The sequence below is a fragment of the Phacochoerus africanus genome, chromosome 1 (assembly GCF_016906955.1).
Source record: "Phacochoerus africanus isolate WHEZ1 chromosome 1, ROS_Pafr_v1, whole genome shotgun sequence".
Lineage (NCBI taxonomy): Eukaryota > Metazoa > Chordata > Mammalia > Artiodactyla > Suidae > Phacochoerus > Phacochoerus africanus.
In genome coordinates, this window is record NC_062544.1 from 197,666,541 (window position 1) to 197,679,474 (window position 12,934).

At 39.3% G+C, this 12,934-nt stretch overlaps 1 protein-coding gene and 1 pseudogene across 3 annotated transcripts in view; one reads left to right on the forward strand and one right to left on the reverse strand.

The window, feature by feature from the left end:
- KCNMB3 (potassium calcium-activated channel subfamily M regulatory beta subunit 3) overlaps positions 1 to 12,934 on the reverse strand; it is a 92,969-nt gene that overhangs the window by 14,508 nt on the left and 65,527 nt on the right. The gene's annotated exons all lie outside the window — the stretch shown is intronic.
- Positions 11,548 to 12,052, forward strand: LOC125130945 (40S ribosomal protein S13-like; annotated as a pseudogene).

The window sequence follows — 12,934 nt, forward strand, 5'->3', positions numbered from 1 at the left end:
TCTCCCAGATTTCAGACAACATTCCAAAGCCACAGTCATCAAGACAGTGTGGTACTGGTACCAAAACAGACACACAGACCAATGGAACAGAATAGAGAACCCAGAAATAAACCCAGACACCTATGGTCAATTAATCTTTGACAAAGGAGGGCAAGAATATAAAATGGGAAAAAGATAATCTTTTTAGCAAGTATTGCTGGGAAAACAGGACAGCTGCATGTAAATCAATGAAACTGGAACACACCCTCACACTATGCACAAAAATAAACTCAAAATGGCTTAAACAAGACACCATCAAACTCCTAGAAGAGAACATTGGCAAAAAATTCTCTGACATCAACTTTACAAATGTTTTCTCAGGTCAGTCTCCCAAGCCAACAAATAAAACCAAAAATAAACCAATGGGACCTAATCAAACTGACAAGCTTTTGCACAGCAAAGGAAACCATAAAAATTAAAAAATAATAGAAAAAAAATAAAGACAACTTACCGAATGGGACAAAATAGTTTCAAGTGATGCAATTGACAAGGGCTTAATCTCTAAAATATACAAACAACTTATACAACTCAACAGCAAAAAAAGCCAACAACCCAATTGAAAAATGGGCAAAAGACCTGAATAGACATTTTTCCAAAGAAGATATACAGATGGCCAACAACCCCATGAAAAAGTGCTCAATGTCACTGATTATTACAGAAGAGCAAATCAAAAATACTATGAGGTACCACCTCACACCAGTCAGAATGACTATTATTAATAAGTCCACAAATAACAAATGCTGGAGGGGGTGCAGAGAAAAGGGCACCCTCCTACACTGTTGGTGGGAATGTAAATTGGTACAACCATTATGGAAAACATTATGGAAGTACCTTAGAAAACTAAATATATAACTACCATATGACCCAGCAATCCCACTCTTGGGCATATACCTGGACAAATTTTTCCTTGAAATAGACACACCCATGCACCCATATATTCATTGCAGCACTATTCACAATAGCCAAGACATGGAAACAACCCAAATGTCCATTGACAGATGATTGGATTAGGAAGATGTGGTATATATACACAGTGGAATACTACTCAGCCATAAAAAAGAACAAACTAATGCCATTTGCAGCAACATAGATGGGACTAGAGACTCTCATACTAAGTGAAGTAAGTCAGAAAGAGAAAGACAAATACCATATGATATCACTTATCTGTGGAATCTAATATATGGCACAAATGAACCTTTCCACAGAAAAGAAGATCATGGACTTGGAGAACAGATTTGTGGCTGCCAAGGGGGAGGCAGGGGAGTGGGATCGACTGGGAATTTGAAGTTAATAGATGCAAACTACTGCCTTTGGAATGGATAAGCAATGAGAACCTGCTGCATAGCACTGGGAACTATATCTAGTCACTTATGATGGAGCATGATAATGTGAGAAAAAAACATGTATACATGTATATGTAACTAGGTCACCCTGTAGAGTAGAAAATTGACAGAACACTGTAAACCAGCTATAATGGAAAAAAATCATTAATATAAAATTTAAAAAATAAAATAAAGATATATAAATGGCAAATAAGCACATAAAAAGATGCTCACTGCTAACTTATACCTTAAAACACATTGAGATACCACATCATCCCTGTGAGAATGGGATTCCATCCCTATGTTTTATTTACCAAGCAAAATGAGAGCACACGATAATACAAAGTTTGTACACAGATGTTCATAGCACCCTATTTGAAAGTAGCTTGCAACTGGAAGCAACCCAAATTTTTATCAAATATAAACTCTTACATTTTTACAATGGAATAGCAACAGAGTTGATAAACATGGTACTCATGATGAACCTCAAAATATTTATGCTAAGTGAAAAAAACAAAGAAACCTGTATGTTTTCATTTGTATAAAATTTTTATCCTTAGTGACAGAAAGCAGATTAGCAGCTACTTGTTGATAGGGGAGGATGCAAGAGGGCACAAGGGAACTTTCATGGTAGTAGGGGATGGATAAGTTTCTTATCTTGGTTGTGTGACAGTTTCATTGGTATACACATATGTCAAAACTTATCCAATGGCACACTTTAAATATGTGCCATTTGAAAAGTTAAAGATAAGGAGAGGATTCTAAAGTCAGCACGAAAACAACAAAGAGTTAATTATAAGGAAACCCCTATAAGGCTATCAGCTGATTTCTCTATAGAAACATTACAGGCTGGAAGAGAGTGGCAAGTTATATTCAAAGTTCTAAAAGGGAAAAATGTGCATCCTAGAATACTCTACCCAGCAAAAGTATTTAAACAGGAGAAATAAAGAATTTCTCCAACAAACGAAAACTAAAAGAATACAGCAAAACTAAACCCATTCTAAAAGAAATACTAAAAGTTCTTCTCTAAATAGAAAAGAAGTCAGAAGACAAAGGATGGAGGAAATCACAACTGGAAAGTAATCACAAATAAGCCAGTATACAGATCTAAAAGGAAAAAGAAAAAAACCTATTGTAAAAGTGATGATTAACACAAGGAACAGCAAAAGGATAAACATGAAGATGTTAAAAGAGGACATCAAAATCATAAAATGTGGGGAAGGAAAGTAAAATCTAGATTTCTTTTTTTTTTTTTTTTTAGAATGTGTTTGAGCCTATGTGACTATCAGGCTAAAGCAAGCAGATATATACAAGGTGTTAAAATACTTGAAAAACAGGGCAAACACAAATCAAAACCAAAAAATACATTCACAAGAACTAAAAAGAGGAGGACACAAGCATACAATAAAAGGGAATCATCCAACCAAAAAAAGAAAGGAATGAAGGAAAAACATAGACTCAACTGGAAAAGAAAGTTTAAAATGGTACTAAATACATATTTATCAATAATTACCTTAAGGGAGTTCCCACTGAGGCTCAATGATAATGAATTGAAATAGGATCCATGAGGATGCGGGTTCAATCCCTGGCCTTGTTCAGTGAGTTAAGGATCCAGCTTTGCCGTGAGCTGTGGTGTAGGTCACAGATGTGACTCGGATCTGGAGCTGCTGTGGCTGTAGCATAGGCCAGCACTGCAGCTCCATTTCGATCCCCAGCCTGGGAACTTCCACATACCATGGGTGCAGCCCCAAAAAGAAAAAAAATAATAATTACCTTAATCCTCTAGAAGTTCAATGCACTATCCATTGAGCCATGGCACCACCTTAATAATTACCTTAAATGTCAGTGGACTAAATGTGCCAATCAAAAGACATAGAACAGCAGACTGGATTAAAAAATAAGAGTCTAAAATATGCTGACTACAAGAGACTAACCTTAGGGCAAAGGACACACATAAATTGAAAGTGAGGGGATGGAAAAAGATATTTCATGAGAATAGAGAAGACAGGAAAGCAGGAGTTGTAATATTCATATCAAACAAGACTTTAAAGCAAAGGCCGGGAGTTCCTGTCATGGTGCAACAGAAACAAATCTAAGTAGGAACCATGAGGTTAGGGGTTCCATCCCTGGCCTTGCTCATTGGGTTAAGGATCCAGCATTGCCATGAGCTGTGGTGTAGATCACAGATGTGGCTCAGATCTGGCACTGCTGTGGCTCTGGCGTGGGCTGGCGGCAAGAGTTCCCATTGGACTCCTAACCTGAGAACCTCCATACACCGTGGGTGCAGCCCTAAAGGGATGAAAATAAATAAATAAATAAATAAATAAATAAATAAAACAATAAATAAATAAAAAACAAAGGCCAGAGGTCCTGTTGTGGCTCAGCTGAAATGAATCTGACTATCATCTATGAGGACGCAGGTTTGATCCCTGGCCTCCCTCAGTGGATTAAAGATCTGGCGCTGTTGTGAGCTGTGGTATAGGTCACAGATGTGGCTTGGATCTGGTGTTGCTGTGGCTGTGGCATAGGCCAGCAGCTGTAGCTCCAATTCAACCCCTAGTTTGGGAACTTACATATGCAGTACGTCTGGCCTGGAAAGACAAAAAATAAATAAAATAAAGGCCATAAAGAAAGACAAAGAAGGACACTAGTTAACAATAAAAGGATCCATTCAAGAAGAGGATATTACAATCGTCAATATATATGCCTCTAATATAGGAGCACCCAAATATATACAACAAATACTAACAGACATAAAAGGAGAAATTGATGGGAATACAGTAATAGTAGGAGATTTAACACCCCACTCATCTCAATGGACAGATCCTCTAGATAGAAAATCAATAAGGCAATAGAGATCCTGAATGACACAATAGAAAAGTTAAACTTAATTAATGTTTTCAGGATATACATCCCCCCAAAATAAAGATATACATTCTTTTCAAGTGCACATGGACCATTCTCAAGGACTAACCACATACTGGGGCACAAAACTAACTTCAAAAAATTTAAGAGTATAGAAATTATTTCAGGAGTTTCCATCATGGCACAGTCATTAACAAATCTGACTAGGAACCAGGAGGTTGCAGGTTGGATCCCCGGCCTTGCTCAGTGGGTTAAGGATCCGGCGTTGCCATGAGCTGTGGTGTAGGTTGCAGACTCGGCTCGGATCCCATGTTGCTGTGGCTCTGGCGTAGGCCAGCAGCCACAGCTCCAATTCAACCCCTAGTCTGGGAATCTCTATATGCCATGGGTGTGGCCCTAGAAAAGGCAAAAAGACAAAAAAAAAAAAGAAATGGACAACTTCCTAGAGACATACAACCCACCAAAACTGAATCAAGAAGAAATAGATAATTTAAACAGACCAATCACTAGAAATGAAATAAAATATATAATAAAAACACTCCCTACAAATAGAAGTCAAGGACCAGATGACTTCGCATGCAAATTCTACCAAAGAACTTATACCCATCTTTCTTAAACTTTTACAAAAGATTGAAGAAGAAGGAACACTTCCAAAGACACTCTATGAAGCCACCATCACCCTAATGCCAAAACCAGACAAGGATATTCCAAAAAATAAAGTTATAGGCTTATATCTTTGATGAATATAGATGCAAAAATTCTCAACAAAATTTCAGCCAATCTAATCCAACAACACATAAAAAAGGTCATACATCACAACCAAGTGGGTTTCATCCCAAGTTCACAAGGATGGTTCAACACACACAAATCAATCAACATCATACACCACATTGACAAAAGGAAAGTCAAAAACCACCTGGTCAACTCAATAGATGCAGAAAAAGCATTTGACAAAATCCAACATCCATTTATGATTAAAAAAAAATCTTACAAAAGTGGATACAGAGGAAATATATCTCAACATAATAAAAGCAATTTATTGACAAATCCACAGCCAATACAATACTCAATGGAGAAAAGCTGAAAGCATTCCCACTAAAATCTGGAACAAGACAAGGATGCCCACTCTCATCACTTGTATTCAACATAGTATTGGAAGTACTAGCCACAGCAATCAGACAAACAAAAGAAATAAGATACATCCAAACTGGAAGAGAAGAGGTAAAACTGTCACTCTATGCAGATAAAATGATACTATATAGAGAAAATTCTAAGGATTCCACACAAAAACTGCTCCAACTGATCAATGAATTCAGCAAAGTAGCAGGATACAAGACAACATTCAGAAATCTATTGCATTTCTGTATACTAATAATGAAATGTTAGAAAAAGAATATAAAAAATAACCTTTCTGAGTCACGCCTTAAAAATTAAATACCTAAGAATAAACCTGATCAAGAAGGTGAAAGATTTATGTGCTGAGAACTATAAAACATTAATCAAGGAGATTAAAGAGGATTCAAAAAAATGGGAAGATATCCTGTGCTCCTGAAGTGGAAGCGTTAATATTGATAAAATGGCCATACTACCCAAAGCAATCTACAGATTTAGTGTGATCCTTATCAAATTACCCATGACATTTTTCATAGAACTAGAACAAATAATCCAAAAATTTATATGAAAGCATAAAAATTTATTTGGAACCAGAACTGCCAGAGCAATCTGAGGAAAAATCAAAAAACAAACAAATAAAGCAGGAGACATAACTCTCCCAGACTTCAGACAACATTCCAAAGCTACAGTAATCAAGACAGTGTGGTACTGGTACAAAAACATACATACAGATCAATTAAACAGAATAATGAGCTCAGAAATAAACCCAGACACCTATTGTCAATTAATCTTCAACAAAGGAGGCAAGAATATAAAATGGGAAAAAGACAGTCTCGTCAGCAAGAGGTGGTGGGAAAACTGGATAGCTGCATGTAAATCAATGAAACTAGAATACACCCTTACATCATGCACAAAAATAAACTCAAAATGCTTAAAGGCATAAACATAAGACAAGACACCATAAAATTCCTAGAAGGGAACACAGGCAAAACATTCTCTGACATAAACCCATCCACTGTACAAATGTTTTCTTAGGTCAGTCTCCCAAGGCTATAGAAATAAAACCAAAAATAAACAAGTGGGACCTAATCAAGGTCCTTACAAGCTTTTGCACAGCAAAGGAAACCTTAAGGAAAACAAAAAGACAACCTATGGGGGAGTTCCTGTTGTGGGCTCAGCGGAAATGAATCTGACTAGCATCCATGAGGATGCAGGTTTGATCCCTGGCCTCAATCATTGCCATGAGCTTTGGTGTAGGCTGCAGATGAAGCTTGGATCTGGCATTGCTGTGGCTGTGGTGTAAGCCAGTGGCTACAATTCCAATTCGACTTCTACCCTCAGAACTTCATATGCCAGGAATGTGGCCCTAAAATGACAAAAAAAAATTTTGAAAAATTGATATTTGGAAAAAAAAAAGTAGTACATACACACAATGGAATACTACTAAGTCATTAAAAAGAACAATATTGTGTGCCATTTGCAGCAACATGGATGGAACTAAAGATTCTCATACTAAGTGAAGTTAAGTCAAAAAAGACAGATACCATATGATATCATTTATATATTGAATCTAAAATATGGCACAGGAGTTCCCGTCATGGTGCAGCAGAAATGAATTCCACTAGGAACCATGAGGATGCAGGTTCAATCCCTGACCTTGCTCAGAAGGGTAAGGATCCGGCATTGCCCTGAGCTATCGTGTAGGTCACAGACGCAGCTCGGATCTGGCGTTGCTGTGGCTGTGGCGTAGGCTGGCAACTATAGCTCAAATTAGAACCCTAGCCTGAGAACCTCCATATGCTGCAGGTGTGGCCCTAAAAAGACAAAAATAAATAAATAAATAAATAATAAAATAAAATATAGTGCAGATGAACCTATCTACAGAACAGAAACAGACTCACAGACATGGAGAGCAAGACTTGTGGTTGCCAAGGGGGAGGGGAAGGGAGTGGGCTGGACTGGGAATTTGGGGTTAACAGATACAAACTTTTACATTTAGAATGGATAGACATGAGCTCCTGCTGTATAGCACAGGGAACCATGACCAATCATTTGTGATAGAACATGAGGAAAGATAATATGAGTAAAACAATATATATGTATCTATGACTGGGTCACTTTGCTGTACAGCAGAAATTGACAGAACAATGTAAATCACTATAATAAGAAATTTAAAACAAAATACTTTATTAAGCACACAAAAAAACATGCCATTTATTATATTTCAGTCATTAAGCTGTTCTTGACAAATCTTGGGGGAAAAAGTGGGAACATTTACCAGCCCATGGAGGGTAGAGGGATGATTCCATTCGCCACCCACCCCAGGGATGTGAGCAGATTCAAAGCAACACACTGAGCTCTTACATTCAGAGCTTAGTTAAAAGTCCACCTAGGGAGCTCCCATCGTGGCTCGGTGGAAACGAATTTGACTGGCATCCATAAGGACAGAGGTTTGATCCCTGGCCTTGCTAAGTAGGTTAAGGATCCAGCATTGCCATGAGCTGTGGTGTAGGTTGCAGACGCATTGTTGTGGCTGTTGTATAGGCCAGCTCCAATTGGACCCCTGGCCTAGGAAACTCCATATGCCTTGGGTACAGCCCTCCAAAGACTAAATAATTAAGTAAATAAAAATAAAAGTCCACCTAAACAAGCTTAAACGATATGTTATAAAAAATTTTTTTTTCACGTAACAAGACTAAAGAATGTCGCTTGGGTGAAGTCTTTACAAATCCGTTTAATCAATGACTAGGAAAAAATACCTTTAAGAAGTTTTATTTCCCCCCCGCTTTTTTTCGGTCTTTTTAGGGCTGTACCCGTGGCATATGTAGCTTCCCAGGCTAGGGATCAAATCGGAGCTACACTACAACCACTCAGGATCCGAGCTGCGACTGTGACCTACACCACAGCTCATGGCAACACTGGATCCTTAACCCAGTGAGCAAGGCTGGGGATGGAACCTGCAACCTCATGGTTCCTAGTTGGATTCGTTTCCGCTGTGCCACAATGGGAACTCCAGAAGTTTTTATTCATTTTATGTAAATAAGTGTCACGAACTTATCTTTCAGGGATATTACATATCCCCCTGAAAATATTTTATTACATTGTTTTATGAACTCCATATGGAAAGAATGACTCTAAAAGTTCACATTTGGAATTAACAGCATCCTGAAGCAGGATTTGACCTGTTCTTTCACATCCAGCTGTTAGAAAGGCAGCTCATCCACCACAGGACTTTCTGGCCCAAGGCCCAGTCCACTCAGAACAGTGAGGGCCTTACTGCTCCCCCTTCAACCCCCAGGCCAGGCACAGCTCTGCATCCCTTCTCTCCCACTCTGCTCTGCTCTAGCAAAGGAGGTGATAAATTCTTTCACAAGAGGGCGACCAGTGAACAAAGCCCAACACAAAGGTCACCAACCAGTGACCATGGACAGCGTCCAGCCCACAAATGAGTTTTGTTTGGCCTCTTCTGCTTTGTTTTTTTCATATGGGATTAGTTGCTAACACTTTTAACATCATGAAATCTCGGGAGTTCCTTATGTGGCTTAGCGGTTAACAAACCTGACTAGGATCCATGGGGATGCAGGTTCAATCCCTGGCCTCTCTCAGTGGAGTTACCGTGAGCTGTGCTATAGGTCATAGATGCAGTTTGGATGCCGAGTTGCTGTGGCTGTGGCTGTGGCTGTGACTGGCAGCTGTAGCTCCAATTCGACCCTGATTCAACCACTAGCCTGGGAACTTCCATATGCAGTGTATGGGGCCCTAAAAAAAAAGCAAAAAAGTAAAATAAAATCATGAAATCTCTAACAAAAATGATGACTTCTACCTTTGAAAAAAAAATCACAAGGTCCTCATTCCAGCCCATGAACAACCGGCTGCACTGAGCAGAGGCTGCTCATGTGGACAGGGGTGTTTTATCCTGTGTGTCACAGTCCCATGACTTCCTGTATTCACTGTCACTAATTTGCCATAGGTGGCAAATCTTTTTTTTCTTTTTTTCTTTTTAGGGCCGCACCCACGGCATATGGAGGTTCCCAGGCTAGGGGTCAAATCGGAGCTACAACTGCCAGCCTATGCCACAGCCACAGTAACACCAGATCCGGGCCGTGTCTTCAAACTACACCACAGCCTACGGCAATGCCAGATCCTTAACCCACTGAGCAAGGACAGGGATTGAACCCGCAACCTCATGGTTCCTAGTTGGATTCATTTCCACTGAGCCACGATGGGAACTCCCGGTGGCAAATCTTTAACAAAATCTCAAGCGGAAGAAATGCAATCATAATGGTAAAAACTCAGGCTCCATCAAGCTGTTGTAAAAGGCTTACTAAATTTTGAAGCTGGGCAAAAACCCTGTCAAGGGAATTACTAGTTGTTTTCTTCCAAAAGCATATTTTATTCTCTATTCCCTGTCTCCCCCCTTTCTCTCCCAAGCTCCCTTTCTCCCTGGCAATATCTTCAGACTTGGAAGAGAGTGAGGGGAATGTCAGGAAAGCCAGGATGTTCTGGGAGGCTGTTCTGGGAAGCACTGCTCTTCAGAGATGGCAACAATGTTGTTAACACTATTTGGGGAATCGAGGACCTGGCTTGGGATTTTAAATCTCCTTTGATATTTCACTCACCCTCTATTATCCCACTCTCAGAGAATGGGCAAGGGGAAGACTTTTAATGAAATTTGAACCAGTATGTTTTATATTTTCCCAACAAATATGATAGCTTGATTAAGACAAGAGCTTCAGCCCCAAGGGAAGGTATGGATATTTTTGTAGGTTCCCAACGCCCAACAGCTGCATTTCTCTTGTGTTCTGAATCTGAGCTTTAGCTGCTTTGTATTTTAAAGTATCCTGAAGGTTTATTGTCAGATATCCATAGAAAGCATGCACAAAAAGGCTAATGATGAGGCCTCTCTGCATTTCTGACATATTGATCTAACATATCCAATTATAACTGGATGTACAAAACTGGCATAACCTGATTCTGATCTAATTTAGGAATAAGACAGACCTTACAATCAACTATAGTCTTTTTAATATTTCTCTCCACTTTGTTCCAAGGTTTTATGAAAAGTTGATGACCTCAAAGACCTCTTGTGAAAAAGTTATTTCATGTTTGAGGGAAAAAGATAATATAAAATAATCTTTTAAAATGAATATACAGAAAAATTTTTATTGTTGTAATAATAAAAGGCTTCTATCTCATCAGCATAATGGACTAGACACCTACTTTCACTGTAAACAATAAAAATTCTGGTCAAAGCTTAAAAAAGGAGTTTGAAATACTCAAAGAACAAAAACTATGTGAAAGTAGTAACCCAGAGGGGAAAGTGAACAGAAGCAAACTTTAACTTGAAAGCAACTGCAGAACTTAGTGACCTGAGCTTCAGTCTCACCTCCTCTTATAGGGAGGACACAGGGATAGGAGACAACGCCCAGGGCTATCCATTGTGTTGGGGTTCATGCTCTTAACTACGGCTGGAACCCCTAAGACCTCAGATTCAGTGTAAGGTTGAATTGGAAGTAACCGCCTCCCATACATAACTCCCAAGGAGAGTGCCAGGAAAACACCCTTCTCAAACCCTGACACTGGGTAGAGGACGAAAACTATAACCTCCCCTGAGACTTCACAACCTCAAGGTGATCCTCTAGAGAGTTTACAGCCTGAATTCACACTACCTGGAAAAAACAAAACCTCAAGCTAAGAATTTCGTTTAATGTTGTCTCAAGTAGTTGGTGCCCGCTGATAGCTGCCAGTGGTAAACACATAACTTCTTTAGAGGAGCTTACCTCCAATCTAGACCTTGAAGGAATCATATAAAGATTCAAGAAGTATATGCTCTTGGAGTTCCCATTGTGGTGCAGCAGAAACGAATCCGACTGGGAACCACGAGGTTGCCAGTACGATCTCTGACCACACTCAGTGGGTTAAGGCTCTGGCATTGCCATGAGCCGTGGTGTAGGTTGCAGACATGGCTTGAACCCTGTATTGCTGTGACTTTGTTGTAAGCCAGTGGCTACAGCTCCAATTGGACCCCTAGCCTGGGAACCTCCGTATGCTGCAAGTGTGGCCCTAAAAAGAAAAAAAAAAAAAAAAGAAGAAGAAGAAGAAGAAATACATGCTCACATCCCAAAGGCATAACCACACTAAGGGCCTCTGAATGAGAAAAAATAGACAATAGAATCAGATTTTAAAAAAACCTTCAAGCTTTTTTTCGCTGCCTGACCGCCGCAGTCATGGGTCGCATGCACGCTCCTGGGAAGGGCCTCTCCCAGTTGGCTCTGCCCTACCGCCGCAGCGTCCCCACCTGGCTGAAGCTGACGTCTGACGATGTGAAGGAGCAGATCTAAAAACTGGCCAAAAAGGGCCTGACTCCCTCACAGATAGGTGTGATCCTGAGAGACTCACACGGTGTTGCACAAGTACGTTTTGTGACAGGCAATAAAATCTTGAGGATTCTTAAGTCCAAAGGACTTGCTCCTGATCTTCCTGAGGATCTCTACCATTTAATTAAGAAAGCTGTTGCTGTTCGAAAGCATCTCGAGAGGAACAGAGAGGATAAAGATGCTAAATTCCGTCTGATTCTGATTGAGAGCCGTATTCACCGGTTAGCTTGATATTATAAGACCAAACGAGTCCTTCCCCCATATTGGAAATACGAGTCATCCACAGCCTGTGCCCTGGTTGCATAAACTTGTTGGTTGTATGCAAACAATAAAATCATTGTTTAATTTGAAAAAAAATAAAAATTAAAATTAAAAAAACCCTTCAATACTAGACAACATGTAAAAATGTATCTATAGCATGTTTAAAGAAATAAAGGAGGGATTGAAAATATCAGAAAGATAAAATGCCTCTAAAATATAACCAAGCCAATATTAAAAAGAACCAAATAGAATTTCTAGAAATAAAAAATAAAATCATTCACATAAAAACTCAATGGACATATTTTACATCTGAAAAGATAACTAATAAATAGATCTTCAAAATATCTCGAGTATAATCCAGAGAGGATTCTTTAATGTAAAGTACTAAAGTAAGATTAAGATGCATGGAAGATTATAGAAGTATGGATAAAAAAACCTATCATAAAGCCTACTGAATATTCCAGAAGAAAAGAGAAATAAGCCAAGCAAAAATTTTTAAAGACAATAAAAGTCCAGAAATGATGAAGACCCAGTCCACAGATTCCAGAAGTTAAATGGCATAAAATAGAAACTCACACCTAGACACAACACAGAGATATTGCACAGACACAATATAAGATAAGAGAAATTCTTAAAAGCAGCCAGGGGAAAAGACTAGCTTCAAAGGAATGACAATTAGCCTGAAAGCTTGCTTCTCTACAACAGGAACGGAAGCCAGAGGACAGGAATATTGTCAACATGCTGAGAGAAAGTAACCACAGAACTCTATACCTAGGAAAAATCTCTCAAGAATAAGAATGAAATAAGAGTTCCTGCTGTGACACAAAAGGATCGGCAATGTCTCTGCAGTGCCAGGACACAGGTTTAATCCCTGGCATTGCCACAGCTGCAGCTTAGGCCACAACCGTGGCTCAGCTCTGATTCCTGGCCAAGGAACTTCATATGCCATGGAGTGGC